This window comes from Ranitomeya imitator, chromosome 4, assembly GCF_032444005.1.
Source record: "Ranitomeya imitator isolate aRanImi1 chromosome 4, aRanImi1.pri, whole genome shotgun sequence".
NCBI classification, from domain to species: Eukaryota; Metazoa; Chordata; class Amphibia; order Anura; family Dendrobatidae; genus Ranitomeya; species Ranitomeya imitator.
The window spans coordinates 149,580,613-149,605,775 of NC_091285.1; the positions used below are offsets into that span (position 1 = coordinate 149,580,613).

General features: G+C 41.1%; 1 protein-coding gene across 2 annotated transcripts in view; it reads left to right on the top strand.

Annotated features, from left to right (window-relative positions):
• Positions 1-789: 789 nt before the first annotated feature.
• LOC138675635 (E3 ubiquitin-protein ligase RNF14-like) overlaps positions 790-25,163 on the top strand; it is an 80,158-nt gene continuing 55,784 nt past the window's right edge. For both annotated transcript variants that reach the window (XM_069764039.1, XM_069764040.1), the window contains exon 1: positions 790-958. The gene's annotated coding sequence lies outside the window, so the exon portion shown is untranslated. The remainder of the gene's footprint in view (positions 959-25,163) is intronic.

Below are 25,163 nucleotides of genomic sequence, written 5' to 3' on the forward strand. Positions count from 1 at the left end.
AATATTCCGCAAGAAGAATTTTTATATTTGTGGTATGTCCTGATGAAGGGGTCACCTGAACCCTGAAACGCGTAGAATAAACCACGTTGAAACCTCTACAATTTTTGAAATTCTTCTTGCGGCAGCGCGGGGATGATCCTTTTTTCTCCTATCTAAGGCTGTCATCACACTATCAGTAAGGCCAAACTAAGTAGCCATGTTGCAGTTATGTAGTCTTTTAATTGCTTGTAAAATAATTGCTCAATTTTTCAAGCCGATTGTCATTACCACATAGTTTTGCGCATGAAGTAGCAGTTTGTCTGCAAAATCAAATGATTGCTTTTTAAACAACTAAAAAATACAGCAGCTATTTGTGACATGGCCACTATGTTTAATGTATTTGTCTATATTTGCCCTGTATTCACATGTAAAGCGCCATGGAATAAATGGCGCTATAAAAATGTATAATAATAATAAAATAAAATAATATGTTTAGCCTTGCCTTAAAGTATAAATGTGTATTATAAGAATACTTCCTTATAAATCAGTGAGCATACAGAAAGACAGGCACTGAAAATCAAATATCGCTTTGTGAACAGGACACTCTCCTGCAGTTAATATGGCGGTATCTAGGAGCGTATAATTTCTCTGTGACGGGATACTGCCCCTCCCTGCCAACTGTCCACATTATGTGCGCCTGAGTAAACAGGTAAAGCAGCCAGTGACGTGTGTGCAGATGAGCTCATGTGTTATATTATATTACATAGCACTGTCACTTTAAGCCTGACACAGCCTTTGGTCAGATGCTTTAGTTGGGCTGGGACTGCACAGTGCAGCATTCTCCATCTTAAAGCCTCCTCTTCTTCCAAGTACTTCACAGACCCAGAGTCTGCCTCTCTATTCAGACACAAGTATTCTTTAAGACATTGTGCGAGTGGTTAAAGCAAATCCAATACCTACGTGGGCATCAATAAAGAACGTAAGTACCTGGAAATGCTACTCTTTGTGGGGGTCTCTGGATGTCATTGATGAGTAGGATATGGACTTTTTATGTACATTGTATTTAGGTTCCTCGCCATATTGAGGATCTTAAACATTAATAGACAGATACTTCATAACAAACTATCAGGACATGAGAGACTTCTGCTGCTGTTTAGCCTTCAGAACATGACTTAGGCTTCATATAATTCACCATATCTTTTCGTACATAACATAAATAAGCTATGAAAGGGGCAGAACAGATTGCGGTGATTTTTTTTGTAAAGTGACGTAAACATCGATGAGAACCTTTTACAGAATTTTCCATCACAGAATGATTCATCTATAGTTACGCAAGTCTGGAAATCCCCAGTGACACATTCCAAGTCCATTTCTATTCACTGTCGGCTCAGTGGACGGAAATGCTGCCTCACCGGGCTGAGTGCCTTTTGTTACAAGTCTGCCTGTTTATACAGTGCCTCGAAAAAGTATTCATAGCCGTGAACTTCTCAACATTTTTTCCTATTACTCCCACTAACTTAAACGGGTGGCCTGAAGCAGAAATGTACTTTAATCATAAATCTCTATATTTAATTTCATAATCTAATCTTTTTTCTAATATACTTTAATTAAAAATTCCCTATCGCTCCCTTACTATTCTAACTGCTTTATTATATTTTTTTTCACTATTACCTGTGTGATGATGCTTTGTTTGAGAATCCCAGTGAATGCTGGGAAACTCAAACGAGTCACCATCAGGGGGCAGAGGCTGCGGTCACTGAAACAAAACAGTGATGTCTGTTTCAGAGGCTGGGCTAGTCCCTACTCTACTGAGCATGCATCAGTTGTGGATGCTCAGTAGGATTTTGTCATTGTGTATTGTTGTTCTCAGAGACAAATGTACTCTCTTGCCGGCTCTGATGAGAAGTGTTGATGAGTCAGCAACGGAGCGCTCTTGTCGGTGTGAATTGTAAGGAAAGCATGAGCGAGGAGAGAACACAGCACCGCCCCTGTTAGTGGCATCATTTTTTCGGAATAGACAACTGATGCATGCTCAGTAGAGTAGAGACTAGCCCAGGCCTTGAAACTAGTCCCTGAAATGGATGTCACTGATGACGCTTCATTTCAGGGTGGCTGTTATGAACAGGTAATTCAGAACCACAATGGACCTTGAAGTTCAGAGCATACAAAGTGACCTGACATTTACCAAAAACATATGACGAGCTCTGAGACGTGGAAACTCTGCTGACCGCAATCCCTAATCCTATCACACCACACTAGAGGTAGCCGTGGATTGCGCCTAACGCTCCATATGCAACTCGGCACAGCCTGAGAAACTAACTAGCCCTGAAGATAGAAAAATAAGCCTACCTTGCCTCAGAGAAATTCCCCAAAGGAAAAGGCAGCCCCCCACATATAATGACTGTGAGTAAAGATGAAATACAAACACAGAGATGAAATAGATTTAGCAAAGTGAGGCCCGACTTACTGAATAGACCGAGGATAGGAAAGATAGCTTTGCGGTCAACACAAAAACCTACAAACAACCACGCAGAGGGGCAAAAAGACCCTTCGCACCGACTAACGGTACGGAGGTGCTCCCTCTGCGTCTCAGAGCTTCCAGCAAGCAAGAAAAACCAATATAGCAAGCTGGACAGAAAATATAGCAAAAAATAACATAAGCAGAACTTAGCTTATGCAGGATAGACAGGCCACAGGAACGATCCAGGAGGAAGCAAGACCAATACTAGAACATTGACTGGAGGCCATGATCAAAGCACCAGGTGGAGTTAAATAGAGCAGCACCTAACGACTTAACCTCATCACCTGAGGAAGGAAACTCAGAAGCCGCAGTACCACTCTCATCCACCAAAGGAAGCTTATAGACAGAACCAGCCGCAGTACCACTCACGACCACAGGAGGGAGCTTGGCCACAGAATTCACAACAGGTGGGGCAGAGGCTGTGCCTGACGACTCGTTTGAGTATCCCAACATGCACTGGGACACTCAAATGAAACACCATAACACAGGAAGTAGTCAAAAAAATAAAGCAGCTAGATAGATTAGTAAGGGAGCAATAGAGAATTTTTAATTAAAGTAGAAAAAAAGATTAGATCATGACATTAAATAGAAATTTAGGATTAAAATTTTAGTTTCGGAGCACTCCTTTAACACCTTCACAACCTTTGATGTACCCATGTGTCATGGTCACATAGGAGTTTCAGACCTTTTACGTATGGGTACGTCATGGCAATCGTGTGGGGCACAGGAGCTGTGCCCCCAAGATCGCCACCGTGACCTCTGCTTAAGTTATAGCCGAGAGCCAGCTATCACTGCCAGGAATGGTGCCCTCATCGCCCAGGGCCATTTAACCCCCTGAATGCCACAATTGATATCGATTGCAGCATTTAGAAAGCTGGCAGATGGAGGATTCGCTCTCTCCCTTCTGTTTGGCGCCCTTTAGATATCATGATGAGGGCCCGATAGTTGACATGGCAACCCAAGGTCATCATGACAACCTTCTGATCAGCCTGCTGGTGCATTGAAATACATTATACCAGCGATCAGAGTAATAAAAGTTAAAGTCCAATAGAGGAACTAAGTAAAAAAGTAAAAATAAAGTTTTTTAACAAATTGTAAAAATATTTTTTCAAAAATCACAAAATAAAAGAACAAAAGAATTATACAAAATTTACCAATAAATACACAAATTTATGTAAAAAAAAAAGCACACATATTTTATAGCCAGGTCCATATCGACCCAAGCTATAAAACTGTCACACTAATTAACCCCTTCAGTGAACACCTTAAAAAAGATAAATAAAAAACGTGGCCAAATGCTATGCTTTTTCATCATGCTGCCGAACTCAAAATGGAATAAAGTGCGATCAAAAGGTCGAATGGAAATAAAATGGTATAGCTGAAAATGCCATCTTGTCCGGTAAAAAATGCCATACAGTGAAGAAGTAAAAAGTTATAGCACTCAGCATATAGCGATGCAAAAACATTCTTTTTTTCTATAAAATAGTTTTCATTTTGTAAAAGCAGCAAAGCAAAAATATATATATCAATGTGGAATCGCTGTAATCGTACTGAGTCTAAGAATAAACCTGCCTTATCAATTTTACCACACGGTGGGCAGCATAAAAAACAAAAACAAACCACAACTCCGGAATTGCTGGATTTTCATTCATTCTGCCTCCCAAAAATTGGAATAGAAAGCAATCAAAAAATGTATAAATAAATTATAAATAAAAATAGTACAAATAAAAATGTCAACTTGTCCCACAAAAAACAAGCCCTCACATGAGTCTGTTGGCAGAAATAAAGAAAAATTTTAGCTCTCAAAATAGTATTTTTTAGTGTGTGACAGCAGCCAAACATAAAAAAACAATATAAATCTGGTATTGCTATAATCGCACCGACCCGAAGAATAAAGTAATCTAATCACTTATGCTGCACGAGTACCTGCGTAAAAAATAAATGAAACCTATTCCTCACCTGCTGCTGATTTGATCATTCTGCCTCCCAAATGATCGCAGTAAGGCTCGGCTCACATTTATCTTGCACTCTACGCTGAGCGCTTACACTGGGGTTTCCATGTAAATCTCTGAAATCGTGATTCAGACAGAACCCTCGGCAGATGATTCCTTATAAGGAGGTGAAAACACTGTGGAGTCTGTCTGTCCTATGACTCAGCAGTATCTGTTTTTTTAAGCATGCATAAAAGTGCGGCTGGCAAAAGTTTTGTCCATCTGTGAAAAGAAGGATACCACTAAACAGAGGCCAGATGGATTCCAGAGTAACTCTGCTGCCCATTATTGTGAATAGATCTCTTGGGGGTTTCATCTGAATCACGTCATTTGAAGATTCAGATGGAAACCCTCATGTAATGGCTCACCATAGAGCACAGGATAAATGTGATTCAAAATTTAATGTCCCATTAAAAGCTTCATCTCAAACCATGAAAAAATCAACTGCCCACTAAGGTTCATCATCTGTTAACAGAGATATAGGGGGCTTCCACATTACTCGTAGCCCAAAGGCTCTGGAAAGGCGCTATGGTTCCTCAGCCCACAAAAGATATTCAGCTAATTTTGTGCTCCTAAATGCCCCTCTACCTTCTGAGCCCCAGTGTGCCTAAACCACATTTAGGGTCCACATGTTTGGCATTTCTGTGGCGATGAGAGCCCACCTACTTACCGAGGTCTATATCTCCAAAAGCCCGGGCTGGGCACTACAATTTTTCACTCTGTAACATCCAGCACTGCTTGTTTCTGAAAAACACACAGAGAATCAAAATCATCACTACACCTGTAGATAAATTCCCAGAGGGGTGCAATTTCCAAAATGGGGTTACTGGAGGAATAACTCTGCTCTTCTGGCATTTAAGGGCTCTGTGTATGGAGTTTTCAAACTAGTCTATGATAATTTGTTCTCCAACAGTCAAATAGCGCTCCTTCCCTACTGAGTCTTGCCGTGTGGCTAAGCAGTACTGTACAACCACTCATCGGGAATTGCTATGTTCAGCAGAAATTGTGTTACAAATTTTGGTGCCATATTTTACTTATTTCTCCATGTGAAAATGGAAAATCTGGGGCTAAAAGCAAATTTTTGTGGGAAGACTGTGTCTAAAAAGTAGTTTTAGATTACATGTAGGCTATAGAGAAAATAAATGAAGCGCACTCTGGTGGCCATGAGGTGCAGGCTGAACTTGGGTGAACCCAGAAGATCAGACTCAAAGAGGAAACAGTGGGAGAAGGATGGCGTGACCTACGCCATCTGTGGTGCCATTACCACAGCACCACAGACGGCGTAGGGCACGCCATTCTTTTCCCACTCCAGAGTAAGAACCCCAACGGGGATTTCATGCTATATGTCTCTCCAGACAAGTCTTTTTTTCTTTAAGTGAGGTTTGACAAAGACCCAGGAAGGGTTGAAACGTAACCTTACCTACAGTATTCCAACTCTCTGTGGTGTTTTTTCTGCACATGTAATAAACACATATAATTTTTTTGCAACCTAAATCATTTATTGAATACATGTAGGCTATAGGCACAATCAGGATAAATTGCACAACCCAACTGTGAGGACCATTTTTTCCTATTAGACCTTATAAAATTAAAGGGAACCTGTCACCTGAATTTGGCGGGACTGGTTTTGGGTCATATGGGCGGAGTTTTCAGGTGTTTGATTCACCCTTTCCTTACCTGCTGGCTGCATGCAGGCTGCAATATTGGATTGAAGTTCATTCTCTGTCCTCCATAGTACACGACTGCACAAGGCAAGGTTGCTTTGCGCAGGCGTGTACTATGGAGGACAGAGAATGAACTTCAATCCAATATTGCAGCCAGCATGCAGCCAGCGGGTAAGGAAAGGGTGAATCAAACACCTGAAAACTCCGCCCATATGACCCAAAACCAGTCCCGCCAAATTCAGGTGACAGAGTCCCTTTAAAAACTTGGAGCTAAAACAACATTTTAGTGGTAAAAATGTAATTATTTTTTCACCGCCCAATAGTACAAAATTATGTGAGGCACATGTCGTGTTAATATGCTCACTGCACCCCTAGATCAATTCATTGAGAGGTGTAGTTTGTAAAATGGGCTCATTTGTGGGGAGTTTTCAACCACATATTGGGTATTGGCGTACTCAGAAGAAATTATGTACCAAATTGTATGGTCCATTTTCGCTGACTATCCCTTTTGAAAATTTAAAACTTGATGCCAAAGCAACATTTTAGTGGATAAATGGAAATTTTCCAATGACTCAGCCCAATGTTATACAATTCTGCGAATTGCCTGACGGATCAAAAAATGCTTACTACACCCATAGCTCAATTTTTCGGGAGGTGTAATTTCCAGAATGGGGTCACTTGTGGGAAATTCTGCTGCTTTGGCATGAAAGGGGCTCTTCAACAAATGAATAAACTGTATAAATCAATGCAGGAAAATGCCTGTGAAATCTCAAATAAAATAAGTATCACAAGAAAAACTATATGCACAAGAAAAAAAAAAAATACTATATATGTAGAGAGAGAGAGAGAGAGAGAGACAAAACTGGAACATTATCTAATTTTACCGCAATTGTTGTGCAGAGCTTTAGCAACCACTGGTCCAATGGCTTTCAATCATAAGAGCAAAAAAGGAAGACCGCACTCAAAAATAAGAAAAAAAGTGCACTTTAATGCCTGAACGGCGTGGCAACGTTCCGGATGTGATATCCTTTTTCAGGCTTAAAAAAGGATATCACATCCGAAACGTTGCCACGCCGTTCAGGCATTAAAGTCCACTTTTTTCTTATTTTTGAGTGCTGTTTTCCTTTTTTGCTTATACACTGTGTTCCAAATTATTATGCAAATGATTGATTTTCTCGGATTTTCCTAAATGGTTGGTGCAAAAGAAAGTCAGTCTAATAAAAGTCATCACCCGTTACATTATACATCGAATTTTATTGAAGAAACCTCCCAATGATAACAGTATAAACTCCAAAATGAATAAACACTCAAAATGCACTGTTCCAAATTATTAGGCACAGTAGAATTTCTATACATTTGATATGTTTTAAAGAATTGAAAATGCTCATTTGTGGAATTTGCAGCATTAGGAGGTCACATTCACTGAACAAAAAAGCTATTTAACTCCAAAACATCCTAACAGGCCAAGTTACATGTTAACATAGGAACCCTTCTTTGATATCGCCTTCACAATTCTTGCATCCATTGAACTTGTGAGTTTTTGGAGAGTTTCTGCTTGTATTTCTTTGCATGACGTCAGAATAGCCTCCCAGAGCCGCTGTTTTGATGTGAACTGCCTCCCACCCTCATAGATCATTTGCTTGATGATACTCCAAAGGTTCTCTGTACGGTTGAGGTCAGGGGAAGATGGTGGTCACACCATGAGTTTATCTCCTTTTATGCCCATAGCAGCCAATGACTCAGAGGTATTCTTTGCAGCATGAGATGGTGCATTGTCATGCATGAAGATGATTTTGCTCCTGAAGGCATGTTTCTGCTTTTTAGACCATGGAAGAAAGTTGTCAGTCAGAAACCCTACATACTTTGCAGAGGTCATTTTCACACCTTCAGGAACCTTAAAGAGCCCTACCAGCTGTTTCCCCATGATTCCGGCCCAAAATCATGACTCCTAAACCTCCTTGCTGACGTCGCAGTCTTGTTTGGACACTTTGGCCTCCACCAACCATCCACTACTCCATCCATCTGGACCATCCAGGGTTGCTCGACACTCATCAGTAAACAAGACTGTTTGAAAATTAGTCGTCATGTATGTCTGGGCCCACTGCAACCGTTTCGGCTTGTGAACACTGTTCAGGGGTGGCCGAATAGTAGGTTTATGAACCAAAGCAAGCCTTTGAAGGATCCTACACCTTGAGATTCGAGGGACTTCAGAAGCACCAGCAGCTTCAAATATCTGTTTGCTGGTTTGTAATGTTTATTTAGCAACTGGTCTCTTAATCCGATGAACTTGCCTGGCAGAAACCTTCCTCATTCTGCCTTTATCAGCACAAACATGTCTGTGCTCAAATTCAGCCACAAATCTCTTAACAGTACGATGATCACGCTTAAGTTTTCGGGAAATATCTCATGTTTTCATCCCTTGACCAAGGCATTGCACTAGTTGATGCTTTTCAGCAGCAGAGAGATCCTTTTTCTTTCCCATGTTACTTAAAAACTGTGGCCTGCTTAATAATGTGGAACATCATATTTAAGTGGTTTTCCTTTAATTAGAATCACCAGGAAAACTAATTATCACATGTGTTTAAGATTGATTTCAGTGATCCACTTAGCCCTGACACACAATAACATCCACGAGTTTATTTGAAAAACAGAAAAATTAAATCTTTATGAAACTTAAATCCAATTTGCATAATAATTTGGAACACAGTGTATATATATATATATATATATATATATATATATATATATACACACATATATACATACACACACACATACAGCTCTGGCAAAAATTAAGACACAACTGCACAGTTTTATAAAAATCAGCTTCTCTACATGTCTGACGGCCATTTCATTCTAGTGTCAGTTGAATTCCAACCAGAGTACACCTCATTCTACTTAATGTGCTTCTGATTAGGTGATCACCTGAACCAAATCTGTGGTGTTCACAATCCTCTTGCAATAGGACAAGCTGGATGGCAAAACAAGTGTTAGTAATATCCCAAAAGTAATAGGAATGAAAATATAACTTTTAACCATGACAAAGGAATTGAAAAGAAAAGTCTTGCGTGAGGAAAAGAAGGGCTCATTTCTGGCTTAACTAGCAGAGGGACACAGTGAGCATCATGTTGCCTCCATCCTTAAAATTTCTAAGATGGCGGTCTATTACAACAATGTCAAGTAGCAGACTTTGGGGACAACAAAGCTACAGATCGGAAGAGGGCAAAAACGACTCTCCACTGACCGGGATGATCATCATCTTATTCGTATGTCACTCAGCAACCACAGGATGACATCAAGTGACCTACAAAAGGAATGGCAAATGGCAGCTGGGGTGAAGTGCAAGGCAAGAAGTTCATAACAGGCTCCTAGAGGGGACTCAAATCATGTAAAGCTAGAAAAAAGCCTTTCATCAATGAGAAGCAAAGGAGAGCCAGGCTGAAGTTTGCCAAAGACCATAAGAATTGGACCATAGAGGACCGAAGTAAGGTAATCTTCTCTGATGAGTCTAATTTTCAGCTTTGGCTAACACCTGGCGTCTTATGGTTAGACGGAGACCTGGAGAGCCACAGTGTCCTGCACCCACTGTGAAATTTGGTGGAGGATCGGTGATGATCTGGGGATGCTTCAGCAAGGCTGGAATTGGGCAGGTTATTCTTTGCCAAGGACGTTTGAATCAAGCCGCATACAAGGTTATCCTGGAAAAACAGTTGATTCCTTCTGCTCAGGCAATGTTCCCCAACTCTGAGGACTGGTTTTTCCAGCAGGACAATGCGCCATGCCACACATCAAGGTGTGGATGAAGGACCACCACATCAAATCCCTGTCATGGCCAGCCCAATCTCCAGACCTGAACCCCATTGAAAACCTCTGGAATGTAATGAAAAGGAAGATGGATAGTCACAAGCCATCAAACAAAGAAGAACTGCTTAAATGTTTGTACCAGGAGTGGCATAAGTCACCCAGAAGCAGTGTGAAAGACTGGTGGCAAGCATGCCAAGACGCATGAAAGCTGTGATTAAAAATCATGGTTGTTCCACAAAATTGATTTCTGAACTCTTCCTGAGTTAAAACATTAGTATTGTTGTTTCTAAATGATTATGAACGGACGTTGCGAGTTAGATGAAGGATGACAGAGGAGAGAATCGGACGGTGGGCTACAGTGGCATTCTGACCACTCCCATGTCCTATCGTGTATCACTTGCAGTAGACAATGTGTAGATAGTCTGTTACCTGAGGGTTTTCCCGAGAGAGGTATTCACTACCCACTAAGGTTTCTTTCCAATATTTTATTAATAACAAGAAGAAAATGTAGGTCAAGCAAAAAATCATATGATAATTTAAGAAAACGTGATTTGGACGGCGTGGTTTGCTGAAGGTCCAGCACAACTGTTCTTCACCACAACTCCTGAGTAACTTTCAAGAAAGCGACTGCTAAGGCTAAGTTCACATTAGCGTTTCTGAGCGAAGCATATCATCTGCATGCGCAAACGCATGCAAAAGCATGCTTATGCCTGCGCATCATCTTGCACATGACACAAACAAAATCGCTGTGTGTGCATGCGTTTAAATGCATTTTGCCATGTATTTGCATTTTTATGCACATGATGGAGGCGGTGACATCATTTTGTGGACATGCGCAATCTAAATTACGCATGCATATCGAACGCATTTGTACGCATGTCATTGCTTACCAATGCATTCCCCTAGACAGTAATGCGTTTTTTGACACAATCGTCCGCATTCGGACGATTGTGCAATATTTGACACCTCAAAAAAATGCAACATCTTGCATTTGCTGGAAACCACCTCACACCGCAAAGCGACGCATGCATATGCATCCACATGCGAACGCATGTAAAAGCATGTCCCTGCGTACACCATGTTAAAGATATGTACGCATGATGCATGGAAACATCTAAGAAACCGCTAACGGAGAGCCCAGCCTTCATCCCTGCAGCAGTGGTAACGTCAGCAGAGATGAAGAGGGGACTCCAGTCTATGAAGGGAACTGTCCTGTCTCCTCACCGCTGATCTCTGGGAACCAGGGAGACCTAGGTGATTAATGGCACATTGTACCCAGGACAGGATAACTCCAGTGGGGAGAAGTGGGCTCAGAGGAGACTGGACACAGGTGGGAAGAAGGAGATGCTGTCTGCAGTCTATTTCAAGCTGGCAGCTGTTTGCTCTGTCACAAAACGACAACATCAGCCATAATATACCCCTGCTGGGGATAAAAAGCTACGGCTGCAGCAGCTTATACAGCGCCATTGATTAACAAGAGGCAGACGAACGATCGCAGTGCAGGCTGTGGCACCATGAAGGAACGGGTGATAGGGAGATTTTCTTCCTGCTGAAGATGGGGAAATTGATAGGACTGCCAGCTCTGGACATGGAGCAGGAGGAGAGGGGATGGTCACATTAATAATGAGGTTACAAACCGCAGGGTTAGAGTCTCTACTGAAACTACTATACTTTCCTGCCGCTAACAGTTTCTGCCACTACAAATTTCGAGACTATGATTGACAGGACACAAGGGTGCAACAGTAAGGAGCCCTTAGAGGCCGATGAGACTCTTGTCACTTATAATGATATGCACGAACAGGAAATTGTTGAGGAAAATAATGACAATATGAGCACAAATGAGAACAGGAGAGGGGAGACTTCACCTTGTCATTCACAGATTATTCCCTTTTACAACATAATGGGACAGATGATGAATTTGGCAACACAAGCACTGAATCAGGGGAACTAACTAATCCACAGAAAATGAACAATACAGACACTGTTTACATTAAGTCTATTTCTGATGGTGACAATTGAGTGGTTACAGTCTTGACAGCTCTGTTAAAAATGAAAATTGGCGTAGAGATACATCCTCTGGTCAATCACAGTGACCACTCTATTCCAGAATCTGATAATAGCTACCAGGAAATGACTTCAGAAGAGTTTATCGATATAGAAGATGAGACTGATTCACTAACCTATATGAAATCTGATGAGTTGGAATTTAGCGAATTGAACTATGAACCCAATGGATATTTTAATCATGAGTCACAGAATGCAAGGACCTTCCCAGACCATTTATATACGGTAATTCTGGTGCTTCAAGGGAAAATGATAAAACAAAACGGGTTAATGGTATTAACTGTCGGGACAATTCTCATATTGTTACACAATGCCAAAAATTAAACTCTAATAAACTGAATAACAAAAGTAACAACTTATTAGACTATGTTGATGCTTCTGAGTCACCTGCTTCAGAAGAGTATATAAGGGAATTATGCAATGTCTTTCACCTATCACTTGACTTTACACCAATTTCAGCTCAAGTCAAATAACCTGAAAGGCACTTTACTGACTCAGAAGGGAACTCTTATAATAAAGATATGGGTGACCTTGAGGATGTTCTCATTAACAAAACAACGATTTCAAAGGTTTTTATTACAAATGTATTGAAAGAAGTAGAGAACTCTATCCATAACAACAACTTAGAATGTAACACCTCCCCTATCAATACTGAGCCTGTAAAAACAACCACAAAATTTGTCGAAACAGGAACGATGATGGAAGATTCATACCTAAATTAAGTTGAGATGAAAAATTATTTTAACTCCCTACAAAAATAAATCTTTTCCTTTAAAGTCCAGGTAGCCAATTCCGAAGACAACTCAGGAAGAAAAAATTTAAAAATAAGAGGCATACCTAAATCAATCACACCTTCGCAATTAAACATTTATGCCAAAACGGCTACTCAACAGATCCCAAACCTACCCAAAGATAAAATGGTTGTGAAAGCCTTTAGAATTTCTAAACCTCACTGTTTGCCTGTAGGCACTACAAGGGATGTTATAGTTTCCTTTAACTCTTTTCCAATCTGGCATTTGACAGATGGCGAGTCCCGCTTTGATATTTACACATAGTTCTGAAAGTGAGAGTGGTGAAGTAGAATTCCTTGTTGGAGCTATATGAAGCGATGGCCGGGGGACCACCACGGTGCAGGAAGACTACCGTACACAAGATGAGGTGCAAACAACAAAGGGTAGATTTATTGGAAGTCAAGGAATGAAGTGGATGAGGAAGATGCAAACAGGAGTATGCAATGGCAAAAGATAATTTACAAGAGTTATATTCTTTAGCTTGTCCGTAAAATAGCACGGTGTCCCAACTATTACAGAATCAACATACGTCACACAAGTAAATGCAAACAATAAACAAATAATGATGCTACTCTACGTATAACCTCCCTGGCCTTTACTAAGCAGGCCACACGGCTCCTGTGTACTGACTACTGAAGCCTACACTAGGCCCTAACATGTGCACAAAACAGGAACAAACTCACGGTGATGTTGGGGACTCAGATCCAGTCTCGGGGTGCCACCAACAGTCTAGTATGGTGGTGCGCATGGCTTTCTGTCAGCTCCATGAAACGTGGTCTTCTCCTTGCTTCTGGGTCCTGGAGGTGCTCCTGGAAACTGTAAATCCCTTTCTCTGTATCTTCGTGGCTTCTCAAACTCACACAAGACAGCCACTCTCGCTGCACCCAGAAAAGTTTGTCAAATTTCACAAGTCCACTCCGCTACAGGCTGTGGGTCCTCTCTTGCAGAAAACAGCACAAAGTTCTCTCTGCAGCAGCTTCAGTTCTCACACAGGTTGTTTAGGCTCCACCCTTGCCATCTGCACAGTCCAGCTCATTCACAGAATCTATTGCAGGGGAGAAGCAGAACATTCCATCACACCAGACAAGGGGATGCAGTCTCTTAAAGTGACAGCGTGTTCCTTACTGTCCATAACAGCACCAGCCTCTTACATATACAGTGTCTGGTGGAAGTAAAAATATGTGCAGCTACCCACCTCTCAGGATGTAGTATAGAATACAAATTTATGTTACGGAGTGCTAGAGCAGAATCTGGAGACAAATGGAACTCAAAAACCATTGATATGAGTGTAAATGCCACAACCCAAAAAGAGATAATTATGTGGCATGACCACCAGACATGCAGTAAAGAGCGTGTTTGTCCAAATAATCTCCAACAAGAGACATGTTGAGGGTGTTATGGGCAATACTTTTAGAAGTCATATACCACCTTAGATTAATTTTCTTAATATGCTATTGATTAAATGAGAAGAATGTTGAGTTATTGTGTAGTTCCCGACAGGCAAGTGCTATGTCCCTGATAAACGCTAGTTTCCACATTATAAATTACACACTTCTCATCATTGAAATTGCAATACCAAGGAGGAAAAGTCATGGGATTGTGAAAATCATAACATCAATAGACATCTTAATGATATGCAAATGATGAAAGAATGAACATGAAATTTTCAAAACATCTAGATTTGTTCAGAAATGAGTATGACACGTGTAGCAATACACACGCTTACACGTTTTTGCATGCTATCAATGAGGTTATTGGTTGCCTAAGCAATGTTCTGCCATGCTGAATGCTCTTGGACACACAATTCATCACGATCTGCTGCTGACAGCTTTTTTATGCAATTTCTAAACAATGTTTCCTAGATATGCTCGATGGAATACAAGCCCAGAGATGCTGCAGGCCATGGTTGCACGTTTAGGTCATGCAGACCACTCACAGTAGCGACAGCGACTGTTATGTAGAAACATGGCTCCTGGGACACTTTGAAAAAATGGTGGTACCACTGGTTCCATGGTTTATCTAGTCTGAACTTCAAGTGAAATTGGACATCACATACCAAGCTTAAAGAATGAAATAATGTCTACACAAGACATGTAAAGTGTATTCAGCCTGGCAGAACAATTTTTAGACAACAATTAATAACCTCATTGATAGCATGCCTAGGTGTGTAATGTAAGTAAGTGCGTGTATTTCTGCATTTAGTGCTCATACTCGATACAGAATAAATTAATATATTTGATACATTTTACTACCATTTTTCATTATTAACATGTCTATCGATCCTGTGATTTATATAATGCCACTAATTTGACTTTTTGGTGTTGAAATTTAATTGTTGAAGAGCGTATAATGAGCGTCCATAAGCATTTGTTTTAAGTTTCTAAGTACTTTTCAAAATGTGCCTCATGTAGAGAAATTGAACACAAATTGTGCTTTTTAAGGAATTATCTAATTTAGTAACTTTAGCACTTGAGTTGTTTGCCAGAGAGCAATGTGGGATGCTATATTCCAATGCTGTAACTCCTTCACGACATATGACATATTATTACATCATATGTTGTGTCTTCCCCTTTAATGCGGACTCCAGCACTGAACCCGCATCTTTTCCAGCACATCACAGCTTATTTCATCAGCTGACATGTGCCCCTAGCAGCCACGGGAGGAATCGCGATACACCTGCAGCTGTTAAAATGTTAAAAGCTGCTGTCAACCTCTGACAATGGCATTTAACATGATCGTGCCAGGAGTGCGTCACTAGCTTTGCGCACCAGCGAACCTGTCACATGATCACGTTGCAGGCGACCCCCCATGGTTGTCATTGCTGACCTGCTATGAGTGCCGGCACTCACTGCAGATAATCTGCAATATGTTGATATTGTGGGCACCCATCCCAAAAATTTAGAGGGAAGGAATAGGGATGGATAGGGTATTAACCCCTTCCCGAAATCGGGCGTAATAGTATGCTGATATCAGACTTCCTCCCTCTGATGTGGGCTCTGGCACTGAGCCCACTTGTTTCTCGGCACATGTCAGCTGTTTTGAACAGCTGACATGTGCCTCTAACAGCCGCGGGAGAAATCACGATCCACACGCGGCTATTAACCTATTAAATGCCGCTGTCAATCTCTGACAGCAGCATTTAACTTGCGCTTCCAGCAAGTGTGTCGGAAATCCAGCCCGATGGGGTGTCACCGATGGGTTGTCATGAAAACCAGAGGTCTCCAGCAGACCTCTATGGTTGTCACTGCCGGATTGCTATAAGCGCCACGCTGTGGTCGGTGCTCATAGCAAGTGAGCAATTCTGCTACATACAGGCGATCTCATCATCGCCTGTATGTAGCAGAGCCGATCGAATTAGGGCAGCTTCTAGTCTCCCATGGACACTATTGAAACATGCCAAAAATTAAAAAAAATGTTTTCAAAAATAATAAAAAAATAAAACAAATATGAGAGTATAAGTTCAAATCACCCCCTATTCCAATTAAAACACTAAAAAATAATAATTAAACATACACATATTTGGCACCGCTGTGTTCAAAATCGCCTGATCTATCATAATAAAAAAATAATTAACCCGATCGCTAAACGGCGTAACGAGAAAAAAAGTAAAAACGACAGAATTACATTTTTTTGGTCGCCGCAACATTGCATTAAAATGCAATAACGGGCGATTGAAAGATCTTATCTGCACCAAAATGGTATCATTATAAACGTCAACTCGTAATGACCTGCAGAATCATAATGGCTGGTCAGTTTTAGCATTTAGGCTAGGTTCACACTTGCGTTCAGGAGGGCTGTGGATGGCTGCATAATTCCTCCCTTCTTCCTCCCTGAAGCTCTAAAAAAATCAAGCTCTTCCCATGGTAAAAAAGATCCAAAAAATCAATCAAGACAAGGATATAATCATATAAAATATAGTTTTATTAAATTCCACACATAAAATTACAAGAAAAAATAAATAAATACCAATATATATGTAACCAATTATTGCTACGTGCCCCAATTCAACTGGCTGTTATAGTCTAGATCTCCATGAAGTCACCACTAAGACCTACTACCTACTGCAAATACCAAAAATATATATATATAAAAAAATTCTCTATATATAATTATATAAGTGAAAAAAACTAAATTGAATAGAAAATGAAAAAAAGTGCAATGTCCCTAAAGTGCCGTAATGTACATATAATGTAGCAAATATAATTGCAGTATCTTGCAAGAGAAACTAAAGTGCTGTATACAAAGTGCAAATGCAGGGAGGGTAGGTAGAAGTAGGAAGACACTTACTTTGATCAATTTGTATATAAACCACTGTGGGTAGCCAGGACAATCAGGGGCACCCCGACGCGCGTTTCGGACGCACTGTTCCTTCGTCAGGGGTACACTTCTTGCTCCCTGAAGCTCTGCCTACGCTCCGCCAACTCTGCATGCATCCTGCATACCTATCTTTAACATTGGGTACACAGGGACATGCGTTGTATGCGGCGACTTGACGTGTGCGGCGACTGCACAGAAACGGAAATGCCGCTGTCAGAGTGCATAACCTCCTCCTTCCCACATTGCCAACACTTGAGCATTGCTTCTGGGAATATCGAATGCATGTGAGCAGGGACCCTATATTATCGAGATAGTAATTTATATCCAGCTTCATGAAAGCGGGAGCAGAGGATTTGTGCGTTAAAGTAAAAATACGCTTAGACCTAGGTCATTCTCTCATTGGGACAAAAAATGAGTGTTAGGTTGGTCCAGGGGTTCAGTCAGCAGGACAACGTATGCCATAAGGGACCTATGTCCGAGCAATCTGTTTCGGATGTATAGACAGACTGTTTAATGAGCGAATAGGGCACCAGCTCCTCCATCACATAGTAATTTGCTTTACATTTCTTCATGTCCTTTTCAAACTTACAAAACAACATGAAAGAACATAATAAAATGAGTTAGTTGTGAGGAAACTACTTGTGAGGGAAGTTTTTTATTTACTACATCTAGGGTTCTGATCCTCTAAATAAGGGTCTTACATTCCACCTCTCTTTTTTTCTTACCTAAGGATGCTATTTGGCGAAAGAGTCCTCTATCACACACATTATTTAATTTATAGACCAGAGTGTTTCCACTGAGACCTCACCTGTGTCACTGTAGGAGAAAAACTCTTTCAGATATGATACATTTTTATCTGTATTATCTTTGGACTTTAGTAAATACGTGTCTAGGCACCACAAAAGGAGTGATATATGTATATTGCTCTTCAATGGTTACATAGATAGGCACGTGATAAGACCAGGATGTTGCCTCTGTCTTAGGCCGCTTTCACACGTCAGTGGCTCTGGTACGTGAGGTGACAGTTTCCTCACGTACCAGAGCCACTGACACACGTAGACACATTCAAATCAATGCATCTGTGCAGATGTCATTGATTTTTTGCGGACCGAGTCTCTGTGTGCCAAACACGGAGACATGTCCGTGTTCGTGGGAGCGCACGGATTACACGGACCCATTAAAGGCAATGGGTCCGTGTAAAACACGTACCGCACACGGACGTTGTCCGTGTGCAGTCCGTGTGCCGTGCAGGAGACAGCGCTACAGTAAGCGCTGTCCTTCCCACATGGTGCTGAAGCCGCGATTCATATCTTCTCTGCAGCAGCGTTTGCTGTAAAGAAGATATGAATAATCCTTTTTTTTTGTTGTTTCTCGTGTTTAAAATAAAGGTCCATGTCCCCCCCTGTGCGCCCCCCCCCCCCCCCCCCGCTGTTCTTAAAATACTCACCCGGCTCCCTCGCTGGCTGGTGCTGCTTCCTGTCCTGGCCGCACCTTCTACTGTATGCGGTCACGTGGGGCCGCTCATTTACAGTAATGAATATGCGGCTCCACCCCTATGGGAGGTGGAGCCGCATATTCATGACTGTAATCGGCGGCCCCACGTGACAGCTCATACAGTAGAAGGTGCGGCCAGGACAGGAAGCAGCTGCCAGCGAGGGAGCCGGGTGAGTATTTTAAGAACAGCGGGCGGGCGCACAGGGGGTGGGAGGGGGGTGGGGACAGGGATCTTTATGTTAAACACGAGAAACAAAAAAAGAAAGGAATATTAATTTCTTCTCTACAGCAAACGCTGCTGCACAGAAGATATGAATCGCGGCTTCAGCACGATGCAGGGGACAGAGCTAAACTTTAGCGGGCACACGGACACGGATAATTCCGGTACCGATTTTTCCAGTACCGGAATTATCTGGACATGTGAGACTGCCCTTAGCATAAGCCAACTGCATGACTTTTAACAATGAAATAATCTATGGGTGAGCATAAGACATGTCTAGTAGAGTAATATATGCACTGTGCACAATTGTTAGGCAATTTATATTTTTAAAGATCATTTTTTTCCTATATAACAACTACAATGTTGTTCGTTAATACAAAAGGTTACTAAACCTGAATATTTAAAAAAGAAAAAAAACGAATAGTGAGACTTTGTCTTTCTTAGGAGGATATTTGTGTACATGATTATTGGGCAACTATTAGTATGCAGAATTATTATTATTAGGCAACTAAATAAAAAAAAGTAAATTTTCCCATCTCAATTGTCCATTTTCATGTTGAAGTGAGAATAATTATGAAACGACTGAAAATTTAAATTTTTTTCCCATAAAAATATCAGTGACCATTCATGGAATTCTGTCAGTTTCTAAATCTGTTGACCATTATATGGGTTTTTCCACAAATAAAAGTTGATTTTATCACCTTCACGTCACAGCCCTTTTTCGTTTTTGCATTTTCGTTTTTTCCCTCCACTTTTTCCCAATGCCATATCTTTTTATATTTCCCTCAATATGGCCATGTGAGGGCTTGTTTTTTACGGGACAAGTTGTTCTTTCGAACAACACCAATGGTTTTACCAGAACGTGTACTCGAAAACGGCAAAAAATTTCCAAGTGTGGTGAGATTTCCCAAAAAGTGCAATTCCACAAATGTTTTTTTTTATTTTATTTTTTAACATGTTCACCAAATCCTAAAGCTGATCTGCCACTATGATTCTCCAGGTCAATTTGAGCTCGTAGACACCAAACATGTCTAGGTTGCTTTTTATTTAGCGTTTTAATTTTTCGTGATCTTGGGCTAATTTTTTGCGTGCTGAGCTAGCGTTTTTAATGATACCATTTTGGTGTGAATACGATCTTTTTATCATCCGTTATTGCATTTTAATGTAATCTTGTGGTGACAAAAAATAATGTACCATGGGAGACCAGAAGCTGCAGTTGTTTGATAGGCTCTGCTACACACAGGCAATGATCTAGCCGGAGCCTACATCAAAGGGAGGGCCACAACATGCACAGTACTAGTGTGGCACATGTCGTGAAGGGGTTAACCCCTTTCTGACATCGGGCGTAATAGTACACCGATGTCGGTTGCAGTGGCAACCTGGGGGAGGAGGAGCATATTAAAGGACAAGACTGATTGGCTGAGCAAGCTGGAGAAGGAGGCTGTTATTAATATCAGATTATGTCAGCAAAATTCACACCATCCTGCCACAATTATGGCACACAAGACTCTTTACTGATGTACAGCTACAATCCTACGTCAGATAAGAATGGGACAATATTTCTTTCCTAAAACTACAGAAATTGGTCTCCTCACTTTGCAATTGTCTACAGACTGTTGTAAAAAGGAGAGGGGATGCAACACAACAGCAAACATGGCTCTGTCTCAACTTTTTTTAGCTTTTTTTGTAAGATTAACACTAGTGCTTCCACTTCTGTGGAAGAAGCTGCATAAAACACCACACTATCAGCCTATCAATAGTAAAAGTGCTAATATGTACATGAATTAAAAAGGAAACATACTCATATAAAGAAACACAAACCTATGTGTATAAATAGATACAGATATATCCCGACTCTAGTGAGAGAAAATTAACATTCTTCCTACTGAACGATATAAGAAGTCATCAAGGAAGTATGGTGGCAGTGAAGATTAACTTGATGAGATGGGCTGGTAGCAAGTGACATCACATGCTTGAGCGGCAGTTTTTCAATTAGCATCTGAACAAGCACCGCCGGCCAGTGCGCTATCGATGCAGTAACATGCTTATCCTAGCGAGGATTTACCCAGCGGTGCAACTATCCAAATATCGTGGGACATCTCTTATCCATGGAATCTTCAGTGCCACCATACTTCCTTAATACTTCATCCATACTTCCTTAATACTTCATATATATTTATGTAGGCGCATTTGTAACGGGGTCTACCAAGCTGGGGTACCTCTTTCAGTACCACCCCGTGTTTCAGGAAGTCCACTCTGCTTTTAATGTAGATTCTGAATGAAGGACGCTGGCAGGAATTTCTTGATTACATGAGAGTATATAAAAGCTGACTGCTACCCCACGTATTTCCAGTCTAAGAACAACCTTTATTTACAGCACACAGAATATATAACACGGATACACAGGGCAGGCCAAGAGGAACACAGCAGGCCAGTCCTACATTACAATAGCCGCAGGGGGCCGGAGCCTGCCAATATTTACTGTGGGAATTACAAAGGTGGGGGGAGGTCAGAAAGAGAATATCTTGTCCAGGGGCGCAGCCTGTGGACTGATACATTTCACATAGAAACTATTATACATACATATACTGCATAACATTCTTGGTGCTGGGGGGTTCTGTAACAGCATTATTGATTTTTATCTCAGTACATTGTGAATATATCTGTATCTGTCTATATACATAGGTTTGTGTGACCTATAAAGAGTATGTTTCCTTTTTAATTAGTGTGCAAATGAGCATATTTACAATTGTTTATTTGTTACCTTTTGAGTTGTGTTGCTGACATCAATTTATAAATGTGTTATTATTCTTTTTTTTTAAATGAGCTGTAAAATTGTCTAACTTTTAAATTCTTGTCATGATTCCACCTCTTGGTGTGTTTGGACACAGTGAATGAAAGCTCAGCAGTCCAATTTATGGTAGGGGCGTGCTTAGCTGTCAGCATGATGATTTACAGCTCAGCCAACTAATCGCAGGCTGGGACGTGCAGAGCTGTCATTGTGTTGAGTGACAGTTCAGCCATCCAATCAGGGATAAGGCGTGCCAGGGTTTCCTCCAGGTTTCTCCTGTTCAGGCTAATTACCAGGCTATTTAGCTGGCTCTCCCTCCAATTACTGCAAGTTGTAGCTTAGCTCAAGGTGGTGTGAGCTTGCTCTGTACTCTGCTTTCCCGTATTTGAAAATATCTTTCCTTTGACCTTGCCTTTGGCCATCCATTTGTCTTGCCCCTTTGTCTTGATTCTCTACCTACCTGGAATTCTGACATTGGACTGTGACCTGACTACGCCTTTGCTTTATCCCTTTGCTTATGATGAGCCCCCTGGTATCTGACTCCGGAACTCTTGACTACCCTGCATCACGTTTTTTTGTGAGTGGTGACAAGCGGTTTATATTCTGAATAAATTATTGCTATATTGCTATAACAGATTAATGCACCTCCCCTTCGCTGCTCCTCTGCCTCTCCACTCTGCAAATCTCTTCATTGACTCTCTATTTCCCAATGGATACAGTTTAAGTAGTCCTTAAGAAACATTAATTTATAGCTTGTCAACAGTCGGACTACTATAATCACCTCAAAGAAAACCTCAAACTGAGTTAGTCAGTAATAAGATACAAAATGACCTGCTCAAAAAATACCAAAATAGGAGGACCATAAGGTAACCAAAGAAAATGTAGGGACAAACAAAATCCTCCAGAGTCGATTCTCATAGAAAATAATTTTATTAAAGTACATAATTTGAATTAAAAACCATTAAAAATTGGAAATGCAACTCAACCACAAAAATGATGAGAAAAAGCGTAAACACTGTACATGATAATGATATGGTACATAAAGTGCAACAATACAAATTATGCAGAATAGCGAACATCAAGTAATAATCCGACAGACAGTTTAAAGAGAGATAAAAAAATTTGACAATATAAATGGAGTAAAGGTGAGTATAATATCATCAATACTAGTCATTAGGGTTGAGCGAAACGGGTCGAACATTTTCAAAAGTCGCCGACTTTTGGCTAAGTCGGGGTTTCATGAAACCCGATCCGACCCCTGTGCGTGGTCGGCCATGCGGTACGCGACTTTCGCGCCAAAGTCGCGTTTCAATGACGCGAAAAGCGCCATTTCTCAGCCAATGAAGGTAAACGCAGAGTGTGGGCAGCGTGATGACATAGGTCCTGGTCCCCACCATCTTAGAGAAGGGCATTGCAGTGATTGGCTTGCTGTCTGCGACGTCACAGGGGCTATAAAGAGGCGTTCCCGCCGACCGCCATCTTACTGCTGCTGATCTGAGCTTAGGGAGAGGTTGCTGCCGCTTTGTCAGAAGCAGGGATAGCGTTAGGCAGGGTCCATTAACCACAAAACCGCTTGTGCTGCAGCGATTTGCACTGTCCAACACCACCCTCGGTGTGCAGGGACAGTGGAAGTTTTTTTTTTTCCCCTCAGCGCTGTAGCTCATTGGGCTGCCCTAGAAGGCTCCCTGATAGCTGCATTGCTGTGTGTACGCCGCTGTGCAAACCAACTGCTTTTTTCAAAGCACAAATCCTCTTGTTCCTTCCTTTCTGCACAGCTATCTTTTTTGTTTGTCCACACTTTTTATTTCATTTGTGCATCAGTCCACTCCTTATTGCTGCCTGCCATACCTGGCTGAGATTACTGCAGGCAGGGAGATAGTAGCTGCCTGCCATACCTGGCTGAGATTACTGCAGGCAGGGAGATAGTAATTGTAGGACATTCCCTTTTTTTTTTTTTTTTTTTTTTTGGTGGGAGATTAAGATTGGCAATTTGGCATTTCTGCTAGAGTGCCATCCCTGTGTGTGCCATCTCTCTCACATAGTGGGCCATAGAAAGCCTTTTCATTTTTCTGTATTTTTTTTTGTGGGGTGTATAAATTCTCCCTGATAAAAATACAGTGGGAGATTAATATTGGCCTTTGGGCTTGTGTGCCAGTCCTGAGTGTGCCATCTCTCTCACAAATAGTGGGCCATAGAAAGCCTATTTTATTTTTTTGGGGGTTTTATAAATTCTCCCTGAAAAAAGGGAGATTAATATTGGCCTCTGGGCTTGTGTGCCAGTTGTGAGCGTGCCATCTGTGCCAGTCCTGAGCGTGCCATCTCTCTCACAAATAGTGGGCCATAGAAAGCCTATTTAAATATTTTTTTGGTTTTATAAATTCTCCCAGAAAAAAAGGGAGATTAATATTGGCCTCTGGGCTTCTGTGCCAGTCCTGAGCGTGCCATCTGTGCCAGTCCTGAGCGTCCCATCTCTCTCACAAATAGTGGGCCATAGAAAGCCTATTTAATTTTTTTTTTGGTTTTATAAATTCTCCCAGAAAAAAAGGGAGATTAATATTGGCCTCTGGGCTTCTGTGCCAGTCCTGAGCGTGCCATCTGTGCCAGTCCTGAGCGTCCCATCTCTCTCACAAATAGTGGGCCATAGAAAGCCTATTTAATTTTTTTTTTGGTTTTATAAATTTTCCCTGAAAAAAGGGAGATTAATATTGGCCTCTGGGCTTGTGTGCCAGTTGTGAGCGTGCCATCTGTGCCAGTCCTGAGCGTGCCATCTCTCTCACAAATAGTGGGCCATAGAAAGCCTATTTAATTTTTTTTTTGGTTTTATAAATTCTCCCAGAAAAAAAGGGAGATTAATATTGGCCTCTGGGCTTCTGTGCCAGTCCTGAGCGTGCCATCTGTGCCAGTCCTGAGCGTCCCATCTCTCTCACAAATAGTGGGCCATAGAAAGCCTATTTTTTTTTTGGGGGGGGTTTTAGAAATTCTCCCTGGAAAAAAAAAGGGAGATTAATATTGCCCTTTGGGCTTGTGTGCCAGTACTAAGCGTTCCATCTCTCTCTCTCTCTCTTAGTCAGTGGGCCATAGAACGCCTATTTTTGGTTTTATTTGTTTTCTAAATTCTCCCTGAAAAAATCATTTTATTTTATTTGGTTTCTAAATTCTTCCTGATAAAATCATATTTTTTTTATTATTTTTTTTTCTAAAGTCTCCCTGAAAAAAAAAAAAAAAAAAAAAAAAACAGTGGGAGATTAATATTGGCCTTTCTGCTTGTGTGCCAGTCTTGACTCCTGGGTGCGTCATCTCTCAGTCAGTGGGCCATAGAACGCCTATTTTTGGTTTTATTTGTTTTCTAAATTCTCCCTGAAAAAATCATTTTATTTTATTTGGTTTCTAAATTCTTCCTGATAAAATCATATTTTTTTTATTATTTTTTTTTCTAAAGTCTCCCTGAAAAAAAAAAAAAAAAACAACCAAAAAAAACAGTGGGAGATTAATATTGGCCTTTCTGCTTGTGTGCCAGTCTTGACTCC